This window comes from Callorhinchus milii, unplaced genomic scaffold (genome assembly GCF_018977255.1).
Source record: "Callorhinchus milii isolate IMCB2004 unplaced genomic scaffold, IMCB_Cmil_1.0 Scaffold1, whole genome shotgun sequence".
In the NCBI taxonomy this organism is placed as follows: domain Eukaryota; kingdom Metazoa; phylum Chordata; class Chondrichthyes; order Chimaeriformes; family Callorhinchidae; genus Callorhinchus; species Callorhinchus milii.
The window spans coordinates 96,461,368-96,485,222 of NW_024704742.1; positions in this window are offsets into that span (position 1 = coordinate 96,461,368).

Genomic DNA, 23,855 nt, shown 5'->3' on the forward strand with positions numbered 1-23,855 from the left:
TCTCAAAACACAATGGTGGGAATGATAGATGCTGAATAAGAAGTGGTATTAGTGGGAATAAAATGTTTTAAATACCTTGGGACATCCTCCTGAGGTGAAAAGCGATACTAAAAACCCGGCTAACTGAACTAGTGAGGGGGGAGGGAAGAGATCTGGTGTGAGCCAGTATAAGTACAACTAGTAATGGCTTTCTCCATATTTTGTATGTGCAAATGTACTGTAATTAAACTTAGCTATCTTCTGCTCACTCACCACAACAGGCCTACACACGAACACTGTGATGGCTGGCCACTGTGAAGGACGATGAGGCGAGAAGCTATGGGCATCATGTGGGCTGCTCAGGGCAGCGATTGCACACACTAGGAGACTCAATGGCACGCATAGCATTGGCTAGCAGGAGCCTAACACGAGTCTGCAGAAATATTTGGCCTCAGAAATATTTTATAGTTTTTCGGCTTTGGGCCTGGTCCATCTAGGTTCAAATTCTGGATCCTCCAGAGGAGGTTACTGCACACAAATGGAAATCTGTTGTTGTTGGTGATGTTGCAGGAGTTTACAGGAACAAAGCCACAGCCCAGAAAATTTAGATTTTTTAAAATAGCAGGGAGAGAGATAGCAAGAAAAAGTGTGGAAGAATGTTCTGGACAATATCTCAGACTCAAACTACCTGGGTGTTTCACTTAATTTATCGAGTATCGTGAAGGCTTTTATTCCAGAGCTACATTTTAATATTAAATTTAGGTTTTAATCTTATTTTAAAAGAGTGCGTGACAAAGCAGGGTTGAAATGCTGCACCAGCAGCTAGCAATATTTTAGGGACCCAAATCCCCGAGACCTTTTTTTAAAAAAAAACAAGTGAAATTATTCCCAGTCGTGGAAGCAGCAATTTAACGCTGAGAGGTGTTCGGTTCTCCTGCAGTAACTTTGATCTTTGCAAGACTTCCTTTTGTACCTGTGCCCAGAGCAACAAGCAATTTGCCCCAGTGCAAAATGAGTTAGCGACACTGCCAAGAGATTAAATTCAGGCACAATATGTGGGAAATGAGTTGCAGAACTTTGGTAATAAATGCTGTAAAGCAGAACTTGAGGAATTCAAGGTTCCAGGTGGCACGGTGCCACGCAGCAAGTTAGAACTCTAATGCAGTGAGTAGCAGGAAGCACATTCAATCATTGTGATTATTCCTCACACAGCAAGGAGATCACTCTCTCCAGCAGAGCTAATGCATCGACATTAGTAACAGACACCTAGATTTTACCACAATTAGCACACGTGGCAGAGTGCACAGATTCTGATAAGTGGAGTATTACCCCCAAGTTCCTGATCTTAACCTACAGTGTCAGGGAGTTTCCTGAAGGGAAAGTGAAAAAAAAAATCTATTGAAATGCAATAGTTCGAGGAAATGGAAAATCTCATTAAAAGTTCACACAGTCGATTAAAGGAGAAACACCAGCCTCCCCCCATCGCACCCCAACTCAGAATAAAATGCTTGTGGAGCTTTGAAAGATAAGAAATATAAGGTAGCAAGGTGTGGATTACTACTGTTATAGCAAAGGGCTGTTTGGAAAGCACCTGCCTTAGAAAATTCTGTCCTGATAGTTTAATGGATAAGGTTAGTATAATAATAATAATCCTTGCATTTGATATAATACCTTAACACGGTTGAAATATTTCAGTTTTCTGTAAAGTGTAGTGACTGTAAATGTGTAAGCAAATGCAGTAGCCAATTTATGTCCAGCAATATAACAAATGTATGATCTCTCTCTGGGGAATTGATGGCCAGGACATTGAGAGAAACTCCTTTTTCTTTTCAAATAGAGCCATGGGATCTATAACAACCACCCGAACATGCAGACAAGATTTTAGTTTAGCAAAGGATGGCACGACTAACAATACAAGGCTCCTAAGCACTGTACTGGAGTGTCAGCCCAGACGATGACTGACAACACAGGGCTTGAATCCACAATTTTCTGACTCAGAGACAAGATTGCTAACAACTAAGCCAGGATGACACTTCCAGTACATTATGTGCTTTATCAGGATTGTGTCTGGCATAGCATGTGGCCTGGGCTGTGCTGATTCCAACCCATATTATTGTTTCTCAATAATCTGCAACTATTTATCCAAATCCAAAATGTATCCATGCTGCATGCTCACTCTCTCAGCCAGGCCAAAAGAAATGCGTATCTATTTAAATACACAAATTTAAGCCTTATTGGGGGGGTTCCTTAATTAATGAAGACTTCAGTTTTTCTGCCATTTTAATTATTTTGTTTATTAAGATCTACCGCAGCTCTGAAAGGGTTACACAAAGCTGACTAGTTTGAACCAAATTCCTTTTTTAGCGGGTCCCCTGTCCCATAATAGCCATAAGACATTACAAAACCTAAAATGGCAGATACAGATGTCCTCCAAATATTTATACCTCAGTTATTCAGTTTGAACAACGTGATCTTCAAACACTGTGTTTTGTTTCAAATAAGAATTTGTGTCTCAGCGGAGATGTGATGTGTCCCCCGACAATCCAGTTTAAGTTTTTAAGGGAACAAGAGTATGCAATGCAATCGGATACACTGACATTTTGCAACCTTCGGCAACAGAAGCACTTTGAACAGGAAACAGCATTTTCAAAGCTGAAAGTGTTTGACCATGCTGTCATGGGCAATCTCCATAAATACATTACATCCAGCAGAAAGAGACCTTGTGTAAACAAATCAAGCCATGCAGAAATACTGCCAAGAAGCTGATCGTCTAAGGCCTCTATGCTGACATTGGATGCAGAGCCAAGTTTTGATGTAGTTTAATGGCTGACCTCCAGTTCCTGACATATTCATTATATTCCTGTATGTTGGTCATGGATCTCAGAGAAGGTGATGACAGCTACAAGACAGCCAATGAGGATTATGGACATTTTGGCAACAGGTGGCCTTTTGGCTGCACTGAAAAGTTAATCTATTTTATCATCAAAGTATATTGCATTTTAGGAATGTAATGTTTCAAGGATTCTGGTTGCAGATCAAAAAAGAGAGGTATTTGAACACACAACGTGACATTTCTGACTAAAGCTTTCAAGCTGCCTACCATTGTGTGTATGATANTTTTTTCTTGTCAGGGAACAACAGAGCTTTTCATACTTATTAGCTGGTATGGATGGGCAGTTCCAAAGCAAGTGTCTGCTGTCACACTGTGAGTGGGCAAATACTTGACCTCCAGATTCAAGTTTTACGAGAAGAAAGAGACAGGACAGCATTTGTCAGGCCCCTTAAGATACCAGTCAACATTCTTAACTCATTCTCAGCTTGCTGCAGTTGTCGCTTGCTATGGATCAAATCCACTCTGCTCAAGTGCCGCAGGAAATTTTTCAAGGCAATCAAAAGCTGCAGGGAACATGACAACAAATGATATCTTTGGTGATGAGCGGCTACTTTGAAAGCTAAACCACTATTCACAAACCCAGTCTGCTAGGACCATAAGAACAGGAGGAGGCCATACAGCCCATCAAATGTGTGCTACCATTTTGTCAGATCATGGGAAATCTTTTAATCTAATTTCCTCCATCTTTTCCTGCATTTCTCTTAAAACCCCTACTTCACACGTATGTATGCATCTCCCTTTTAAACCCCCCAACAGATTACATCTCTGTGGCTTTCAGAGTCGGGGCATTCATACCTTTGCAACCATGTGGGTGAGGAAATGCTTTCACCTCACATCTAACTGTGTTAGCTTTAATGGTTCCCAAAATTGAGGTAAGCGGTAACCACACAGCACTTTCACTTGGGGTTTAGTGCTTCAGGTCACAGGGTTTAAAACATCTCTGTGCAGCATCATTGAAGATCCCAACATGCTGGTCAACTACCAACAATGCCTTGAGGCACTGAAAACCTGCCTGGCTTAAACACTACAACCCCAGTGAGGATGATTCCCATTTTATCATCCTTGAAAAGGCTGAGAAGACTGACAGGTACTAAAACTCAAAAACTTTTGGGCACAAGTCAAGAACTGAGATACCAGTTGGATCAAATCAAAACAACAACAACTTGCAATATAAACAACAATTTATATAACACCCTTCAAGCGGGCAACTTGGAGCAAATAGGTTTGGGAATAGCTATTGATGGTGTGTCATGGTTGGATGAAGCTACACAGTAGCAGTGGTTGAGGTAGAATGCATATAAGCTTTCAAGCGAGAACCAGATAGATAACTAAAACTGAATAATTTGCTAGGGAAAAGTAAATAGGACAGAAATGAATTGCTGTTTGAAAGAACCAGCGTAGGCACAATGGACTGAATGGGCTTTTTCTGTGCTGCAAAATTGATTGGCTCTGCACTGGTGGCTGGCAAAGCAATGGTTCACAGTGAGATTCTTTCCCCATTCTTTAATGGGAAATTCTGCCAGTAAATTAGTGTGTCATGCAGAATCCCTGCTCCAAAGCATCACACATAGATTGCAAGGTACCCAAGAGTGGTCCATGACGTATTGACAGATACTGCCGATATTTCTTGTCACCAAGTTTCATGGATGGTAAACCTCATTATAAAACTCTGCTTTTTGGCCTCATCGTTATCGTACCCTGGATATCAATTGCATAATAAAACATCTGATCGAACGATTTCCCAGCTGAGCAGCAGTAAAAGTGGTCAGATTTGATTACTTTTCCATGAGGTGGTTTTATTTGCTGTCTCTCTGCCAGTGTAATCTGAGGGCCATGAGTTGTTGCTTGTACCAAGATCAGCAATTCTAGCTCTTCATTACACTGTGGCACTGAGCAGTGCCAGCAATATATAAGTTATGTTAAAAGCCACTTGTGGCACTATCGAATACCAAACCCATCATTTTAACATTAGTCCCAAGAGACCTCAAGGTAAGACAGCATTCTCTCTCTTCCCACTCCAAGAGTTTTATCCCCTAATTAATTTCTCAATCTTTTTTTAAGTTATTGATTGTTCTTTTTCCTTTTCTTTTTATGAAAAAGTTTATCCCCTTTTTAAAAAAAAAGCTTCATACAATGTTTTTAATGGGTATGTCAAATCAGCACACACACTGTATCCGGTAGAAATGAAATATCTTAGCTGATTTGTGTGCTGACATTGTTCTCTTTGCTCTCATCCTCACTTTCCCCTTTGGGATCTTAGTGGGAATATAATGCAATATATGTAGTGTCCTCCTGAGTCCCTTCCACTAGCAAGAATGGCTGATCTGAGGGGGTGAGCAGAAATAGAGTCTATTGCTGTAAGGAAAAGTATTAGAATTCATTTTTATCTCAGTCCACAGCCTTGAGAACACAGTAGTTCTTCTTGACAGACGACAATAGCTTACATATCCTTTAATGAGAAAGATTATCAGCAAAAGTCAAATTGGGGCTCAATTTGTGCCATTTATAAGTCCGATTTAAATCTCTAATTGGCCTTTTGTCTACACATCTCCCAACCTCTCCACTCCACCATGGCATGTCTTCAGCCTCTACAACCCCTCAGAAACTCCCATCCTCAATCCCCCCACCTTGCTCCCTCTTTGCCCAAGTTCAAATTGCACGGGTAGAAGCCACCTTTGCCTGTCTTCAAATCGTACCTTTCCTCTTTGATCGTATCCATGGTCACCTCCATTTTCTTGCCAGTTTGGGTCAAAGTCTGCCATTGTTCAAAGAGTGAACAGGGTGAAAGGTGCTACATAAATGCAAGTTGTTGTTGTTGATAGGCTTGAGGAGCCTGATATGGAGCAGGACATGGGCTGCAGAGGTCTAGATAGGATAGTCTGTAGCTTGTTATAGGGTAGAGCTAGGGAGTCTGGCAAGTGAACCTTAATAAAGTCAAGCCTGAATGTGATGTGGAAGAGTGGATGAAGACCTTGGCGGCCTGAGGGCAGACATTTAGGCAGAAGCGGGCAATGTTGCGGAAGTGAGGGAAATCTGAGCACAGACGTGAGGTTTAATTGACAGTTGGAGGTCAAACAAGAGACCGAGGTTGGGAGCACCAGCTTCACAAGGTGAAATGAGCACCCGTGCAGGTTGATACTGTCAGTGCAACAAGATTTCAAAGAGACATAGTTTCGAGTGCAGCAACAAATGCAGAACAATTAGGAGTAAATGTCATGTCATGGTAACGGACTGCTCTTTGATTCAGAGTGCATGTATCAGGCATTTCTTAGCCCAGTAGCAGTGGCTTGACTTTGAAACCATTCGTTCCGATACGTTACTGAGAGCCACTGCAATGTCGCCCTGCTAAATATCAATGACAACAAAATCAGTCACCAACCAACCAACCAACACTTGGTGACATTGTTGTCTTGCAAAACACTTATGTTTGATCATCCAGACGATGCAATGAGTTTCTTGATAATGGAATATATTACATATATATATATATATATAAATAAATTAACAATCTAGTTAAGATGAGATTTGTTCTCCTCACATTCTTCTGAATTCCCTTAAAGAAACTGAGAAGATAAAAGAAATGCTTTACTCACCACAGGGATCTTCCCACGAGACGCCTTCTGCTATAGAACCAATTCTTTGAGTTAATTATTGCTATCAGATTGTGCGTCTTTTCAAAATGAAGTTCAATTTTTACATTATAATGGCCCGAACCACAGTTCTTTGTGAATTTCAGTAGAAGTCTGCAATCAGTAACCTGCCTCTGATTTGTCCTGGTCAAATGAGTGCATTGGTACCTTCTTAAAGGAGACGTCCTTAGCATTTTTGTAACAGACCATTTAATTCATTCAACAGTAGTCGCTGCCAAGTACAAGGTGCCTTTAACTGGCTTCATGTAAAGCAGGTCTCATTTACCTACAAAACTCACAATCACTACACCCTTACAATATATCCTGTGAAGTTCTTTGAGTCATCCTCCCGGTGTAAAAGGCACTGCATAATACGTAAGGATTATCTTGTCTACAAAAAAGTGTTTTCCAATGAGGACATTAATGCAGCTTTCTTTAAAAAAAATGCAGCCTTGGAAAGTCCGCGCGCTGAAAGGTTTGTTAGTAAGTCGCCGGGATCATGAGACAATCTGTATGAGCTGATTGATGGGAGTCTGGGGCTCTCCCACTGGAGCTAGTAGCTGCACTAATTACACAGCAATGTCTAATTCAGTTCACAGCAGTTCACTGAGACTGAATCTGTCAGTATAAATTAGGAACACAGTGAACATAATGTTCTGCTTTGAATATTTATTCATAAGCATTTGACTTCAGTTCAAAATTTCACACTAATCTGAATATTAGTTTAAACTCGCCTACTTTAAATGTTAACATTACATTTTCCCCATGATAGCTATTGGAAAAATCAATGATAGCGAGAAAATATAAACCTCTAGAAAAGCTGTGCTTCAAATTGATTTTGCTTGAATTAAATAACAATGCACCAACATGTCATGGTCTGGTTACCTTTATGGGTCACAGCAATTACCTCAAGGCTTGGGCGAGGGCTCCATTCAGTGCTGGTGATAATCCAGTTTAGGCATCAGTGCCTGTGGCATTACAGAGGTTTTGGTTCATTTGTGTCTGTCCAACTACAATGTCAAAGGTGACCAATTCCAGCGATCCATGACCAGTGTTGTGGTTAAAAAAATAAGGCAGGAATTTTTTGCTCAGGACTGCTATCCATTACCCACTGCTTCAAGTAGACACGAGTGAACACCTGAAGCCCGAAATTTCTCTCAGTCGTAGGTTCAAGCCCATTGTCATAAAATTTAAGTCATGCAGAATTTGGGAAAATTTGTAAATAATAGAAACGTAGAAGCATAGAAATTGGATATTGTTTACCCTAACAAAACATCTCAAGATTTTGTACACCTCAATCGGGTCCCCCCTCTGCTCCAATGAAAACAGACTCAGCCTCTCAAATCTCTCCTCCTAATTATGGTCCTTCATACTGGAATCATTCTCATAAACTCTTCTGCACCCCCTCCAATACCCTAACATCTTTCCTATGAGCTGCCCAGAACTGAACACAATGCTCCAGTTGTGACCTAACCCAGCTTAAAAATCCAGTACACTGCATGCCTTCTTTACAGCCTTTGTCACTAATGATGCCCTTCCATAGGTACCTGCTCTCCCAAATATCTTTATTCCTCAGCTCCTGGCAAGATGCTGCCATTCAATATATTCAATACTCCCTTCCCACCAAAATAAATCGGCTCACATGTCGCTTCATTTAACCTCATCTGCCACTGATCAGCCCATTGTGCTAACCTGTTTAAATCCTCTTGCCTCATCACTAATCACTATGCTTCTTGGCTTGGTATCATCCACAAACTTTGATACTGTATCCCCACATCCAAACTGAGGCCATTGATATAAATGGAAAAATGGAGAGACCCAAGCAGGTGACATGCCACAAGCTACTTTCCTCCAATGAGAAAAACAACTTTTCAGCCCTACTCTCTGCTTTCTGTCCTTCAACCACCCTTCTATCTATACTGTCATATTTCTCTTTGTTCAATGTGCCCTAAGTTTCTTCACCAATCTTCCATGCAGCACCTTAACAATACCTTTTTATGAAATCCAAATATACTACATCCATAGAATTACCTTCATCTACATTTGAGGTTACCAATTTATTTTAAAAAAACAGAAAACAAGCTTCCAAATTAATAATTTTCCCAAATTCTGTAATAATAACCTTTGCATTTGTTATAGCGCCTTATATCTTTGAGACTATAAAGTGAATTGACTGTACATTTTGTGGGCGAATCGCAGAGGCCAATTGTGCACAGCAGTGTCCCACAAACAGTGAAGGATATAGTGACCAAATTATTATTATTGTTATTTCATTATTTTGAAGGGATCATTATCCCCAGGAAATGCAATCTGTTAATCCACTCAAAAATTGTGCAGCATTAATCGAGGTTAATGCTGTACAATTTTAAAATTTTTCTTAAAACGAAAAGCTTGAGAAATTTTGGGTCCCAGGTATGGAGATGAGGCTTGCTGATGCTCACTATGTGGCCTCACATATGTTGAATGGCCACTTCCTTGGATGAAATATGAGACTTACTAACACGTGAGATGGAGGGATAATAGGGGAAAATTGGAAAAGCAAGAAATAATAACTCCTGGCATGTTCTGCATTGTACATGTTGGAAAATAATAGCAATGCAGTAATAATTAAGTTTAATAAATGTATAATAGTGCAAAATACAGTTTGCAGTAATTATTAATGGAAATCCTTAAGAAATCTAAATTGAGCAAATAGGAACTCCATCTGGAAAATGGAAGTCTATTTTCCCAATACACAGGAATGTTACTCCAGTGCAAACTACTTCCAAAATGAGTCCCAGGGAAATCTTAAAAGATTCTTTATTTGGAAATCATTGGAGAGAGATTCTACCTCTAGAGTTACTCTAGTTATGTAACATTTTGGAACATGCAAATACCGCCTTAATTTTGGAGCTTTAAGAACTACAGAAAACTGATTTTAAAATTAAGACTGAATTCAGCAATTTTGCAATTTCTGGACACTCTAAATATACTTAAAAAATAAAGTAAATCCAATCATTCTTTCCCTATCAGTTCCGACCAGTATCCCAAATTAGATCCCATATGCCAATACAGATAAATAATAATAATAATCCTTGCATTTGATATAGCGCATTATCACGTCTTCTAGACGTCTCAAAGCGCTTCACAGAATATACTGTAAAGTGTAGTGACTTTATATTTTGTGGGCGAAACGTGGCAGCCAATTGCACACAACAGTGAGTGTCCCACAAACAGTCACGGATTGAAGTGACCAAATTATTTTTTTTGTTGCGGGATTATTACCAGGCGTGTGGAGTAAGGAAACTTGCCCAAGGTTTCGCCCTGCTGGGAATCTAACCCAGGTCTCTCATTTGCAAGGCGAGCACTCTAACCACTAAGCTACAGGGTTACCAGAGTAATGGAGCTACACTTACAGACACCTCTTTTTCAACAAATATGGATGATGCCATTCTTCTGAGCAAAGTTATTTTCAGTGAAAATAGTTATGTTCAGGGTTAATACATGAAATAGATTCCGGCAAATTTAAATGATGATTTAAATATGCCGGAATAAATCTATTTATATAGAAAATAATTCTATTTTCAAAATGAGCAAAACATCTGAACTTTTCATTACTTTTAAAACTTATTTGTTCAACAGTTACTTTCTCTTATATAATGCCATTCACATTGCACAACTTCTCAAAGTGCTTCATTTTCTTGTCATGTTTGATCCTCAACTATCCTTTCTCATCCACATCTATGCCATGACCCGCTCTGCCTTCCTCCACCTCTGCAACAGCGCCCGGCTCCGCCACTGTCTCACACCGAAGGCCACCGAGACCCTCATATAGGCTCTCATTACATCCAGGCTCATCTAACAAACTGCCTGCTTGTCGACCTCCCCAACTCTTCACTCCTTAGGCTGCAAATCATCCAGAACTAACTCTGCAGCTCGTGTCCTCTCCTGCACCAGGCTTATTTATTTATTTATTTATTTATTTATTTATAGAATACCACCATACCTTCTGATATTTCACCAGCCTTTACCAAACATATTATAATAACATATTAATAATAATATCCTGTCCATTTGCTTTACAGTTGATAAACAATAATAATAATAATAATAATATTAATATAATTCTGGAAAGGGAAACAAATTAAAAATACCTTTGACTAAAGTACACTTTTCTTTCACGATCTGAACCTTCATTTTATTTCCAACAATTCTTAAGTTTTTCACTAAAGGCTGAGATCAGTCAAAGCTGAATAATAAAACACTATAAATGCCCGGAAAATCTTGACTTAATCCCGGACATTTTATATATCTGTTCAAATGCAGATGTCTCTCCATCTTCGTCAGCAAGTGTTCTACAAACTATAGGTTACTGCACATACTGTTGTGATGGTTAAAACACATACAATTGTTTGATTTTTTTGCAATAGAAAAAAAGAACAATCCCAGCAAGATCTATGAAGAGGATAGCTGGAGTCACCCACAGGAAACCACCCAATCCACGTTATGTTAAGTCATGTAAAGTGGAGTTCACGACTCTGACTCGGGGAAATAATCCGGTGAACTTGAAAGCTTCCAGCTTTTCAAAAGAAAGTCTCTCTTAGCTTTGGGCCTCACCCACTTATTATGAGTTATCGTTGCACTTTAACATTAGTACAAGAACCAAGATGTATATAAATCAGCTCTACTCTATTACAGTGTCATCAGTAGCCAAGCTAAAAAATGTTCACACGTCTGTGAATATGATTAATGTTCATGTCACTTTCCTGTAGATATAGAAGAAATCTGTTGAAAGTGATCAGTGGGACAGTGGCCACATGTCGCTGTACATTCAAACACTACCACAGCACAAGACCTCCAGGTTTTCTGGAAGCAAAATGCATGTATGAGTCTTCATTTATACATGAAATGAAATAAACCAATGGAGAATTTGTTTCGAGTTCAGAAAGTACTGATGTTTGAGAGTTCCTTTAATGCTTAAGTGAGTGCCGTCCCAAATTCATAATGAAAAATTAACTAGGAAAAGTTTGCCTATTACTAGAGAGAAGTACACCTTGGATGGTCAGTAGCAACAGAAGTTCAATATAAATAAATGCAAGGTTTCTGAGTATTTATAAATAGAGTATTTATTTTGTAGGTAGGCTAGAATTTGTTCAGGGGGAAGTTGAAATGGACCTAGGGGTGTTAGTTAACCATGTTCAATCAAAATGAGATGGCAATAATCAAGTGAACCGAATGTTAGATCAGTATTACCAAATCAATTGAATTCAGATATTCAGAAGTCATGCTCAAGCTGTGTCATGTTTATCAGGTCACATCTGGAGTACTGCGTTATAGTTGTGTTCTAACTGTTATAACTACAGTTGTTGTGACATAAGAAGTGCTTCAGCACTTTGGGACATCCTCCCGACGTGAAAAGTGCTCTATAAATGTAATTTTGTTGTTGTTGATAAGGCAGTTTCTTAGGCTGTAAAAGCAATACAGAGGAAGGCAAAACAGCTGTTCCCAGTTTTAGAGACATGAACAATGAGGAACAAATAAATAAACCAGGGGTTTTCAACCTCAAAATAGACATTGGTGTATCTATCTGATGCTAAAATAGATGATACTAAATGATAGAGGAAGTAAATACTGCACAAAACATTGTTTTCGGATACACAAAAGTAAAGTGCTCAAGTGCAGGGTTGGTAATATAAGTTCAGAACAGATACCTGGATATATTTCTTTGCAGAAAGGGTAAACAATAGATGGAACAGATTACGAGGAAGAGTGGAAGACTCATTTAATAAATGAGTAGATATAATGCACTATAATAATTTACATTTACATAGCATCTTTTATGATTGGAGGACATCGGGAGTAGATGCTGTGATAGGAATTGTAGGGTGATGGTAGGGTTAGTGTTCTGGAAGGATGAGATGAAACAAGCCTTCTTTATCCAAACCTCTCTTGTAATCATGTGAAATGCAATGCCTAAATTAATTATTCGGAAAGCGACTCAACAATGCAGTGCAGCAGCGTGTATAATAGCAATAGAGTGTGTGCAAATAGAATTGATAGATATTAGGTAATAATCAGTTTTTGACCAGATTGTTTCTATTACACTCTTATACCATTTCTCTACCGGCCTACCTTCCTTCAGTCAGCAGCTTGGTTCATGTTCAATCACAGATGAATTTAGAGTCGATGTCAACACCGCTTTGTGCTGCACAACAGGAATGCTTTGGGGGGCACAACAGCTCTCCACTCTCATCGATCCCGATTTAGAGGCCTACATCAGTGGTCTGACAAATAGTAAGCCTGACCAGAGAGACCTGCCTAAAGGCCCACATTCCAGTAGGTTTTCTGGATTAGTCTTAGATTGTAACTGTAAGGTCCCTAAGAAGCTTCATGATAGATTCCAAGCACTGGACACTTTGGTCCAGTTAAATGATAGTTTGGTCTAAAGCATGATCTTGAACTGTATCCTCTGAGTGATGGGAAGCCAGTGGATGGAGTCGGGTGAGGATGGGGATGATTGGGTCATGGAGCTTGGTGAGGGAAAGGACATGGGCTACAGAGTTCTGGATGATCTGCAGCCTATGGAGGGAGGAGTTGGGGAGGCCGTCAAGCAAGGACTTTGCCTAGTCAAGTCTTGATGTTATGAATGCACGTATGAGGGTTTCGGAGGCCTGCGGTGTGAGACAGTGCTGGAGCCGGGCAATGTTGCGGAAGTGGGGGAAGGCAGAGCAGGTCATTGTGCAGATGTGGGGTAGAAAAGATAGTTGAGGGTCAAACAAGATGCCAGTGTTCCAGACTGGCTTAGCAAGGTGGCGTGTGTGTCCTTGGCTGGTGATGCTGTCAGCACCTGAGGTGAGGAGGCGCTGATGGGAGCCAATCAGGAGGGCCTCGGTCTTGCTGATACTCAACTGAAGAAAGTTAGCTCTCATCCAGGACTTGATGTCTGACAGACATTTTGTCAGGACAGAGGTGGCCCTGGAGTCAAGGGTGGAGACAGAGAGCAAGAGTTGGGTGTCATCTGCATACATGTGGAAGTTGACCCCATGTCTGCGGATGATGTCACCAAGAGGGAGCATATAGATATTGAAGAGGAGGGAAGCAAGGACAGAGCCCTGAAGAACTCACTTAAACAATAATCTTAATTGAAATGGGACAGTAGATAAGGAAAGGTCAATTACATTAATTCCAAAACTCTGCAGCTCGTGTGCTCTCATGCACCAGGCTCCGTGACCCCATCACTCCCACCTTCACCCGACTCCACTGGCTCCCCATGCCCCAGAGGATCGAGTTCAAGATCCTCGTCCTCACCTTTAAGGCCATCCATGGCCTTGTCCCCTCCTACCTCTCTGACCTGCTGGCTCCCTACCAACCTGCCCGCTCCCTCCGTTCAGCGGGCTCCGGTCTGCTCCATGTCTCCCCCCCGACTCGCCCTACCATCGGTTGCCGGGCTTTCAGCCTCTCTGCCCTCACACTTTGGAATTCCATCCCACGGTCCCTTCGCCTCGCTTCCTCCCTTGCTTCCTTCAAGGCCGGTCTCAAGACCCTTCTCTTCGACCGTGCCTTTGGTCTCCCTCCCACCTCTCTGCCTTCTCTCACCCCTACACCACCCCTCCCCCATGCTCGGGCCCCAACAGCTGACTGATCAGCGCTTTGGGAAGTCCTCCCGACGTGAAAGCGTTCTATAAATGTAATTTTGTTGTTGTTGTTGTATTAATTAACTATCATTTTTGCCATGATCTGATTTTCAAAGGTGAATGGGACAAAAATAAACATAATGCAGAGATATAAATCTCCCAGAGAAATATGTAGTTACCTATAAAAACAGACACATTGTAACCTTAAATTTCAATAAAGGAAGCCTAAATGTTAAATTTAATTCAATATCAAAGCAATTTACAGCTTAGAATGCTATTTGGCTCATTGTGCCTATGCAGTTCTTTGAAAGAGCAATCCATTCTTTTAGGAGTCCTGTAGCTCAGTGGTTAGAGCACTCGCTTTGCAAGTGAGAGATCTGAGTTCAATTCCAGGCAGGGCGAAACCTTGGGCAAGTTTCCTTACTCCACACGCCTAATAATAATCCCTCCAAAACCAAAAACAATAATAAATTGGTCATTTTCAATCTACGACTGTTTGTAGGACATTGTGTTCTGTGATGCGCTTTGGGACGTCCTCCCGACATGAAAAGCGCTATATCAAATGCAAGGATTATTATTATTATTATTCTTTTCCCGATACCCATTAGCCCAAACATGGGGCTTTTACCCACGACTTTCTGATCCAAATGCAACCAAATAAGCAAAGCTACACCTCAACATATTGACATTAGTTTCGTGCATTCATTAATGGGTCTATATATACATACTTGTACATATGTGCCATTGTCTATGGACAAAATGTTATTCTTTCATTGCGATTTGTTTAAAGTAAATACAACCACCAGCACATACAATTGTTTTGTCTTTTAACCTGTTCAAAGACTCATGGGATACCTCATCCACTACAGAAAATTCTAAGTACTAACTATTATAAAATTGTGAGTGACTCTCATATTATAAGCGACTTCACAATTTGGAATTAAATTGCTGTATAATTGGAATATTGATGCTAGTAATAAAATATTATGATCCCAGAACAGAAATTACACATACATAACTATGCAAAGTTTAATTGTAGCAAAGTGATGTTTCGTTTCTTGTGATGAGCTGAGCCCAAATTAATTAACCAGAAATTTACTGCAGGATTTTTACTTTCATCTTAATTCAATGGAGCTAATATTACAGTCTAAACAATGAAACCGCTTATTGCTAACCTTGAAAACAATAGAGGCCACATTTTCAGTAATACAGTCAGACACTAGTTGTGTGCACTAGCCTGTATTTGTACCTATTTTGTAGATAATTACCAATTGCTCCCAATGACAGGGCGCACATTATGGTCTGTTACCAGGGAACTGCTGTGACAGGGCCTGTTCAGAACTTACCCATTAATTACCACCACAATTTGATCCACGTGCGAATTTCTCTTTAACAAATTAGTTGGGAAATGGGAAGTGGATTGTGGGGGATGTGTTAACTGTCCTGAATCGTGTCACAGTATCATATACCAACAGTCCATAAACTAGGATGGTATTCTTCAGTATTGATGAGCTTGAGATTAGTTAGCACAGGGTAAAATGAATCTCACATGTTTTACTATGATTATTAGGGTATCCAGCCAGTGTTACTAATGCTCTGCATTACTAATGCTATTTTCTGAGTAAGGAAATAATAGTTTAAAAGCAAAATGTATTTTCCGAGTAGTAAAATGCTGTAATGGTAAAAAGAAATATGCGCAACTCCCGCTCTCGAATCCCCTAATCAATTTATTTGCTCAGTCACTCCGAGCCACTGCTCCATGTGAAGGGCACAATATAAATGCGAGTTGCTGTTGCCAAATAGCAAACCAATGCTGTATTGAATTTGATACAACATACTTGTACCGTCTCCCTGATTTGTCCATTCCACATTCTTGGTTATGTAATTAAATCTGAACTGTCCATTGTTGTTTTTGTTTCATAACTGGAGTGTGTGTTCTCTTGTTGTACTTTCTTTTGGCTCTGAGGTCTAACTTGTGATGTTTCTCAACAAATTTCTTAATTTAAAAAAAAGTAATAATTGTCAATTTTTCAAAATATCAAATGCTCAGAAGAGTGTCTTCTTTTGAAGGTTTATGAAGTTGATGTTACAATTTTTAAAAGAAATGCTGTGAGTTAGACCCTCTTTTCCCATAGTAAGTATTATTAAGGTTCAGTTTATGCCTTTTACGAACTTAAAACATTTGAACTCATCTGCATTTGAAACTAATTTCATTCATGTATCTTACAGGGAGCTACTATAGGAGATGCTCATCCTATCAGTCTGGATTTCATTCAAACCCAAACCCGGAGGTAAAATGACTTTTTTAGTCCAATGTGTTACCCATTACATAAACTCATATATTTTCATTATCAGAAACCATGTGTTGTTGAACATGCTCACAATATTTACCACCCTCATGTTTGCCAATTACTCAGGATTCTGTACAACTATTCCATTATGTCACCGTTAACTGTTGTGCCATCTCTTGAGTCAATATGAAATTTGCAATGTATGACTGACTGGTGGTTGGCAATGACATTTTAGTTCATAACCTTCCTGAATCCCATTATACCTCCTGAGTAATAAATAGTTAAGTCTAAACACAGTGTCATTCAAAGGACCTATGAAGTACTAAAAATGAACTTCATATCTCTTGACATGCAGAGGCAATATTACAGCACACTTCTCAGAAGGCCTGCAAGCTTTTTGTTACATGTTGAGCACTCCATAGCCTTGCTACATGGCAAACATGTCAAGCAAATTTACCTGAGTAGTATCGTATCTGTTTCTGTGTGCTGATTCTGCAGCAAGAGCTGAAAGTGAGATAGCCCAAAGCTCATTCAAGGATTTATAATAATAGTGCTTGCATTTGATATTTATTTATCATTTATCAATCTCCGAGACATTGCAAAGCGCCTCATAGAATATACTTTACTATAGTGAATCAATTGTATATTTTTGTGGGCAAAATACATTTTTTGGTGCCTCTACGTCTGTTCAGACTTTTGTGAAGATTTGTACATTTTCAGCAAAACCTGCCTGTGTGAGTTACTCAAAACATACGTGTCGACCTTATAAAATACATGTTTCTGCGGTGGGGAGACCCATAGTCATTCCAGGCATGAATTCCTCTTCGACCATCGTGAGCTGCACATCAGATGATGTGTCTCAGTTAGTTTCTGCTGCTGCTGTGATGTAGGTGTACTGCTCAACATCTGTTGACAAAACCTTGTAAGGTTGAGGTTAGATTTGGTGGAAAGTGCAAAATGGTCTCCAAAGCACAGAACATAATTATTCAGCACATAAATACTGATCTGACGTACACAAGCCAGTGTTACTTTGCTTCAGATAAGAAACCAGGCTTAAAAAAATCTAAACGGCGGTCTAATTTTTTTTAAAAAAGCAAGATTCGTTAATAGGACAGCCAGGCCACACACATGGGGATTCCTTGCAATGTCACATCAACCCATGGGAACTCAAATCCAAACTACTTACAGATTCCCTCAGGTTGAAGGGCATTTCTATTAAGAAATGTCACAAATTAGATGCTGTCTGTGTCCACAGCTGCCATTCTCAAAAGGCACAGAGCCCAATGTGTCAAATTAACAACCACAGACTTTGCAGCAGGCTCTGAAGATGCCTTGGCTGGAGTTCTGAGGCTTACTTCTGAATCCCTAACGTAGAAAGATTTTACATATATTCAGTTCAAGTCACTTCATGCATTAGTGGGTTTACCCAATATGTAACTGAGCCATACAGATGGAAAGGTCTCATGTTGAATCACTGGTCTCCGTGGAGTTGAATTATAGCCTGAACGGCAGTGGAGGTACCAATGACTACAAAGACCAGATATTTGTCCAGGGTTCCTGTTCCAGATCAAGATTGCTATTTACAGTTTCCTGCTGGAGATACATACATTTGAATGTTGGATGCGAACAGAATCTGAAGCAACTTTTGAATAAATGTCAAAACTCAGTCAGGCCTCACAAATAATGAATAGCAGCTAAATGGGCAAGGCAGAAAGAAAAGTATTTGAATGCATTCATGAAAAGAGAGTGTAAATATAAATATATGTGTGTGTTGGAATTTGGTTCACAATTAGGACAATATCAGGGTTTTCCTCAAACCAGAACACAGCCAACATAGAAAGGGTTGGTATTGTCTGACCAATCTCAGACTTTTTGAGGACAGCCCAATTTGACCGTGGGAAGCCATGTGATGCAGTATATCTAGACATCCAAAAGGTATGTAACAAATTACCACATGAAGGACTCCTTCACAAAGTGTAGTCACTGACTTTCAAGGGGAGACATGGACATTGATTCAGAATTGGCAGAATTGACATTTCAAAGGGGACCTCAAAGAGGTGAATAAAATTTTAAATGAGATTGAAAAATTAAACCCAGATTAATACGTTAGGATGCAATAACAACAGCAACTTGCACTTATATAGCGCTCTCCACGCCGGGCAGTGTCTCACAGCGCTTAACAATGGTGGAGCCCAAGGCTGAGCCAGGGGGAGGGGAAAGGTGACCATAGGTGCGGTGGAAAAGGAAGGTCTTCAGGTGCGGCCTGAAGATGGGGAAGGAGGGGGTGAGGCAAAGGGATTGAGGGAGGGAGTTACAAAGTTTTGGGGCATAGTGGCTGAAGGCACAGCCACCGATGGTGGAGCGGAAGATTTGGGGGATGCGGAGAGGCCGGACACAGTAGAGTGGAGACAGTGAGTACTGCTATGGGGAGAGGAGGTTAGAGAGATAGGGGAATGCCAAGGAATGGAGAGATTTAAACTCTAGAGTGAGGATCTTGAAGTCGATCCACAGGGAGCCAGTGGAGTTTGGCAAGGACTGGAATAATCAGGGTACGGAGTTTGGTGCGGTTGAGTATGAGGGCGGCGGAGTTTTGAATGAGCTGAATTTTGTGAATAGTGTTGTTGTTGCTGTTGCTCCATCCAATAGGAAATTGTGGTCCTTAACTGGTTAAGATATTGCTGAGAGCCTGAAAATCTTGCCATTGGAAGACTTAGGAAAGGAGTGTTGAGAAGGGATTAACAGGTTATGGAAGACATGCCTTATGAAATTCTTAGAACCCTTTATAGACTCTGAGCAGGAAATAGCACATCATTACATCACATTATTTACGTTGAAGTAATTTCTTGACAGAAAAACATATTTGGAGCCTGGGATACATATGATTTTTATTTGATATTACAGAATTAATCTTAACAACAACAAAATTACATTTGTATAGGCCTTTCACGTTGGGAGATGTCCCAAGGTGCTCCTTATTTAAGGAAGGATGTACCTGCTTGGAGGGGGTGCAGCGTAGATTTACTAGGTTAGTACCAGGGGTGAAGGGGATGAGTTACGAGGATAGGCTGACCAATTTGGGCCTATATTCTCTAGAATACAGAAGAATTAGAGGGGAACTTATAGAAACCTATAAGATCATCAAAGGGCATGATAGAGTAGATAGTGGGAGATTGCTTCCCCTGGTTGGAGAAACTAAAACCAGGGGTCACAACCTTAAAATCAGAGGCCAGCCCTTTCGCACTGAGTTGAGGAAGAACTTCTTCACTCAAAGGGTGGTGAATGTATGGAATTCACTACCTCAAAGGTCTGTTGACACTCAGTCCTTGAACATATTCAAGACTGAGATAGATAGATTTCTTATTGCAAAAGGGATTAAGGGATATGGGGATAAGGCAGGATTAGGTTATTAGTTGGAGTTAGATTAGAAGATCAGCCATGATTGAATGGCGGGGCAGGCTCGAAGGGCCGAATGGACTACTCCTACTCCTACATGTTATGTTATATTATGGACCATCAGTGTTTCACACCCAAGCTGGGGGTCAAGAATGGGGAGGGTGGAGGGGGGAGCAGGATGATCAAAAGCACGGCTGAAGAGGATGGTCTTGAGATGGAGCTTGAAGGAGGCAAGGGAGGGGGCGAGGCGGAGGACTGCGGATGGAGTTCCAGAGGGTGGGGTCAGAGTGGCAGAAGGCCCACCCGCCAATGGTGGGGCGGCAAGGCGGGGGAAGTGAAGCAGGCCGGAGCCCTCATCCAGGCCTTAATGTCTGACAGACATTCTGTCAGGACAGCAATGGTCCTGGTATCAAGGGTGGAGGCAGAGAGATGGAGTTGGGTGTCATCCGCTTACATGTGGATGTTGACCCCATGTCTGCAGATGATGTCACCAAGAGGGAACATATAGATATTGAAGAGGAGGGGACCAAGGACAGAGCCCTGAGGAACGCCGCACGAGATGGTGCGGGAGCTGGAGGAGAAACCATTAGTGGTGATGAAGTGGAGAATTAGAGTACAATCTAAACCATTCAAGGAAAGGTTAGGTGAGAAGAGAGGCGGTGGACGAGGATAGAATGTCGAAAGCAGCAGGGAGGTCAAGGAGGACGAGGTGGCAGAGGGAGCCCTGGTCTCAGATGGACCGAATGTCATTTGTCACTTTCACCAACCAAGGCTGTTTTCTGTGCTGTGGGCAGCATGGAAACCCAATTGGAGGGGTTTGTGAAGGGAGTGGTGGGAGAGGAAGGAGCAAAGCTGGGAAGCAACGACTCGTTCCAGGACCTTGGAGAGGAAAGGGAGGTTGGAGATGGGGTGGTAGTTTGAGAGCAGGGATGAGTCCATGGAGGGTTTTTTAAGGAAATCTTAAATGGGATTCACTGTGTCAATGGTCTCAAGGTATTTTTCTTCCTGAGATGTTTCTTTATGATTTGAGACTTCAAACATTTAATTTTCTCCAACTTAGCTACAGTAACGCAATAACTAGTTGGTGTAAATTGAATGCCTATGCAACTAAAGTGAGAGCAAAAAAGGTTTACTTTGGATTATGAAGACAGCTATCTTGGAAAGAGTTATTCCGGTCCATTGTTTGGTTACATTATCTTTCTGAATATATATATTTCAATTAAAAGCTTGCCACATACAGCAGCAAAGTATTAGCTGGATGTCGGGTTACTTGAGCAGTTCTGAGAGGAACAAAAACCTAAACAAATAAGACATGCAGCAGATTAAGCCTAATGGAGCAAGCACTCCAGCAGAGTAATTAGTCCGTGGTTTACATATTAAAATGAGGCAAACAATGTTAATTGATGCATCATACTGGTAATGGGAAAGAAAGGTGTAATTTAGATTTACAGACTAATTTTGGAGATGAGGGAAGAAGAGGAAGATTAAATCCTTTCCATATGAAGGCAAGTCTTAATAGTTTCTGGCATCTTAATAGGTTCATACACCATCAGTTCATTCACTAACATCAAGCACTAACATGTTGACATTACCTAAAAGTACAATATTGATCAGAGATGTTGGATAACTACCCAGCACAGAACTACTCCTCCGACTCGCATATTTTGGTTGGTCTATCCATAGTTTCCTATATGGAATTCAGATAATTGAAACAGTGAACAATGAATGTGTATAGGAATCTACAGGATCACAAAATACTAATAAGGTCCATCTGGCTGGTCCCAAAGTAAAAACTAATAAAATTCTACACCGACAACAATAAATTACATTTGTACAGCGCCTTTCACATCAGGACTTCTCTTTCATAGTCCCAAATTGAATTATTTGCCAGGTATCTAATTGCCCTTTTTGATTTGTTAATACTATTTGCCTCCACTGCCTCCTTGAGTATGTTCACCACTCTGTGTAAAGTAATTAAATCTGAACTAGTTTATCTTCCTGCTTCTGAGGAGAAGTCTGTGCACCAGCAGAATTTTACACCCCTGCCTTCAGAAATCAAGCTGTATACTAGTATTGCAACTTGTATTGTAAATTAGCCAACATTCCCATCTCCTTCTCTCCTAAGGGCAAGCTCCGAATCAGATTTCCCATTGTCTGGGCATAGAGGAAATCCAACTCAACAATGAAAAGTTTGCAGAGTCAGATTGAGGGGACCTGACAAAGTGTTACACCTGCATGGTCATACTGACATGATTGTGCAAGTGTCACGATGAAGTAAAAACAATCATTTTTTGTGTGGTCTTCATGGTGAAATAGCGGTAGTGAAATCATAAAAACCACTCAGAGCAAATTTACAAGGCTGACATGTCCAATCCTCCATGTCCTATTGATGAGCCAAGTCGTGTCTAAGATATGTAAACCTGCCTGATTCAGATCCTGGAATAACAAGTGCAAGCCTAAAAAGAGCGTCTCCGCTCTGCTCCCGATTCATTACATTTGTAACCATTTAGCTTGATATCAGAGAGACTCTTCCTCAAGTAATAATAATCCTTGCATTTGATATAACACCTCATCACGTCTTCAAGAAGTCTCAAAGCCAAATGTGCACACAAACAATCGTGGATTGAGTAAACATACTATTATATTTTTTGAAAGGATTATTATCCCCAGAAAAGCAATCTGCCTAACAACTGGATTCCTACTTACTACTAGGTGAAGCGAGGCATGTGGGGTAAGGAAACTTGCCCAACGTTTCGCCCTGCTCGGGAATCGAACCTGGGACCGATAGAATGAGTGCTCTAAACACTAAGCTATGGACTCCACGACTGCAAGTTAATGATTGAAGTAGCAGAGGAAGAATTCTAGCTAAGATTAACAACCAGAGATCTGCCATTTCTCTTGGTCTTAGTCATAAAATTTTAATCCATGAGAATTTTGGAAAAAATTCTTAAATTAGTTGGAAGGCATTTTTCCTCATTTCTTTTTGGCTTTTTTGCCAAACTATGAATATTCCAAAATTCTAAATTTCCAAAAATTGGTTTTGGAAACGATGCAAAAATATACATTTTATATTTTGCACACGTACAAAAACAGCATGAAGAGGAGTCATTGTGCCCTAATAATATTTACTAATCTTTTGGGCTAAATCGTTGGAGACATCCATTATGTTTGATGTTTACAAAGCAAAGTCAAAACCACAGTGACTAATCAGCTTCTCAGTTTAATTGTTATTACTCGCAACATGACACACAGTGCTGCTGGATCTCTGTAGGCCCCAGTAGGAAGAAACTTACTTAACCACTTGTTCCAGCTTATCAACAATGTCAGAATGCATCTAGATAGAAGGGCTAATAATCTGGTAGAAAACAGATCGTCATTCGTGCACTCCTAGTTATGTACACTTCATGCTTTATTGTATGCATGTAATCTCAATATAAACAGTATTCATTTATAATTTTATGCTTTGTTTAACAATTGAGAAACATTCCCAGTTGGCTGGCACCAATTTAGTTTAGAGATAAGTTATTTTCATAACCTTTGCACCATAGGAACATGGGGAAACAGGAGGAGGCCATTCAGCCCATCGAGCCTGTTCCACAAAGAATTGCTTGCTTTGGTCAGTAATTGAACCAGGGTCCCTTGCGTGGTGGGTATGAATTCTACCACTGAACGCTTTAATAAAGTTGAAATATTTCTACGTTTAGTTCTTTCCATCATCACTGCACGTTGCTTTAAACTTTAGGCTTTTGGGTTATATAAAGTGAAAAGCCACTTATGAGACCAGAAGAGTTTTAAAGAAGTAATCTGGAGAAGAATAGGCTGGTTAAAAATTGAAATTTTTTCATAATGGATTAACATGTAGATGAAGAAAAAGGATTAGATCCTTGAGGGCAGCACAAGTGACTGTGTGGGGGCAAGAAACCATTAAAAGAGACAAAGTGAAGACACTGGAACAGGCTAGAGTGAACCATAAGAATGTCACAGATGTGGACCACGGAGGAAATGTAATGGAGAAGGATGAAGCGATTGCCTTTCTGCATTGTATTAACCTATAGTT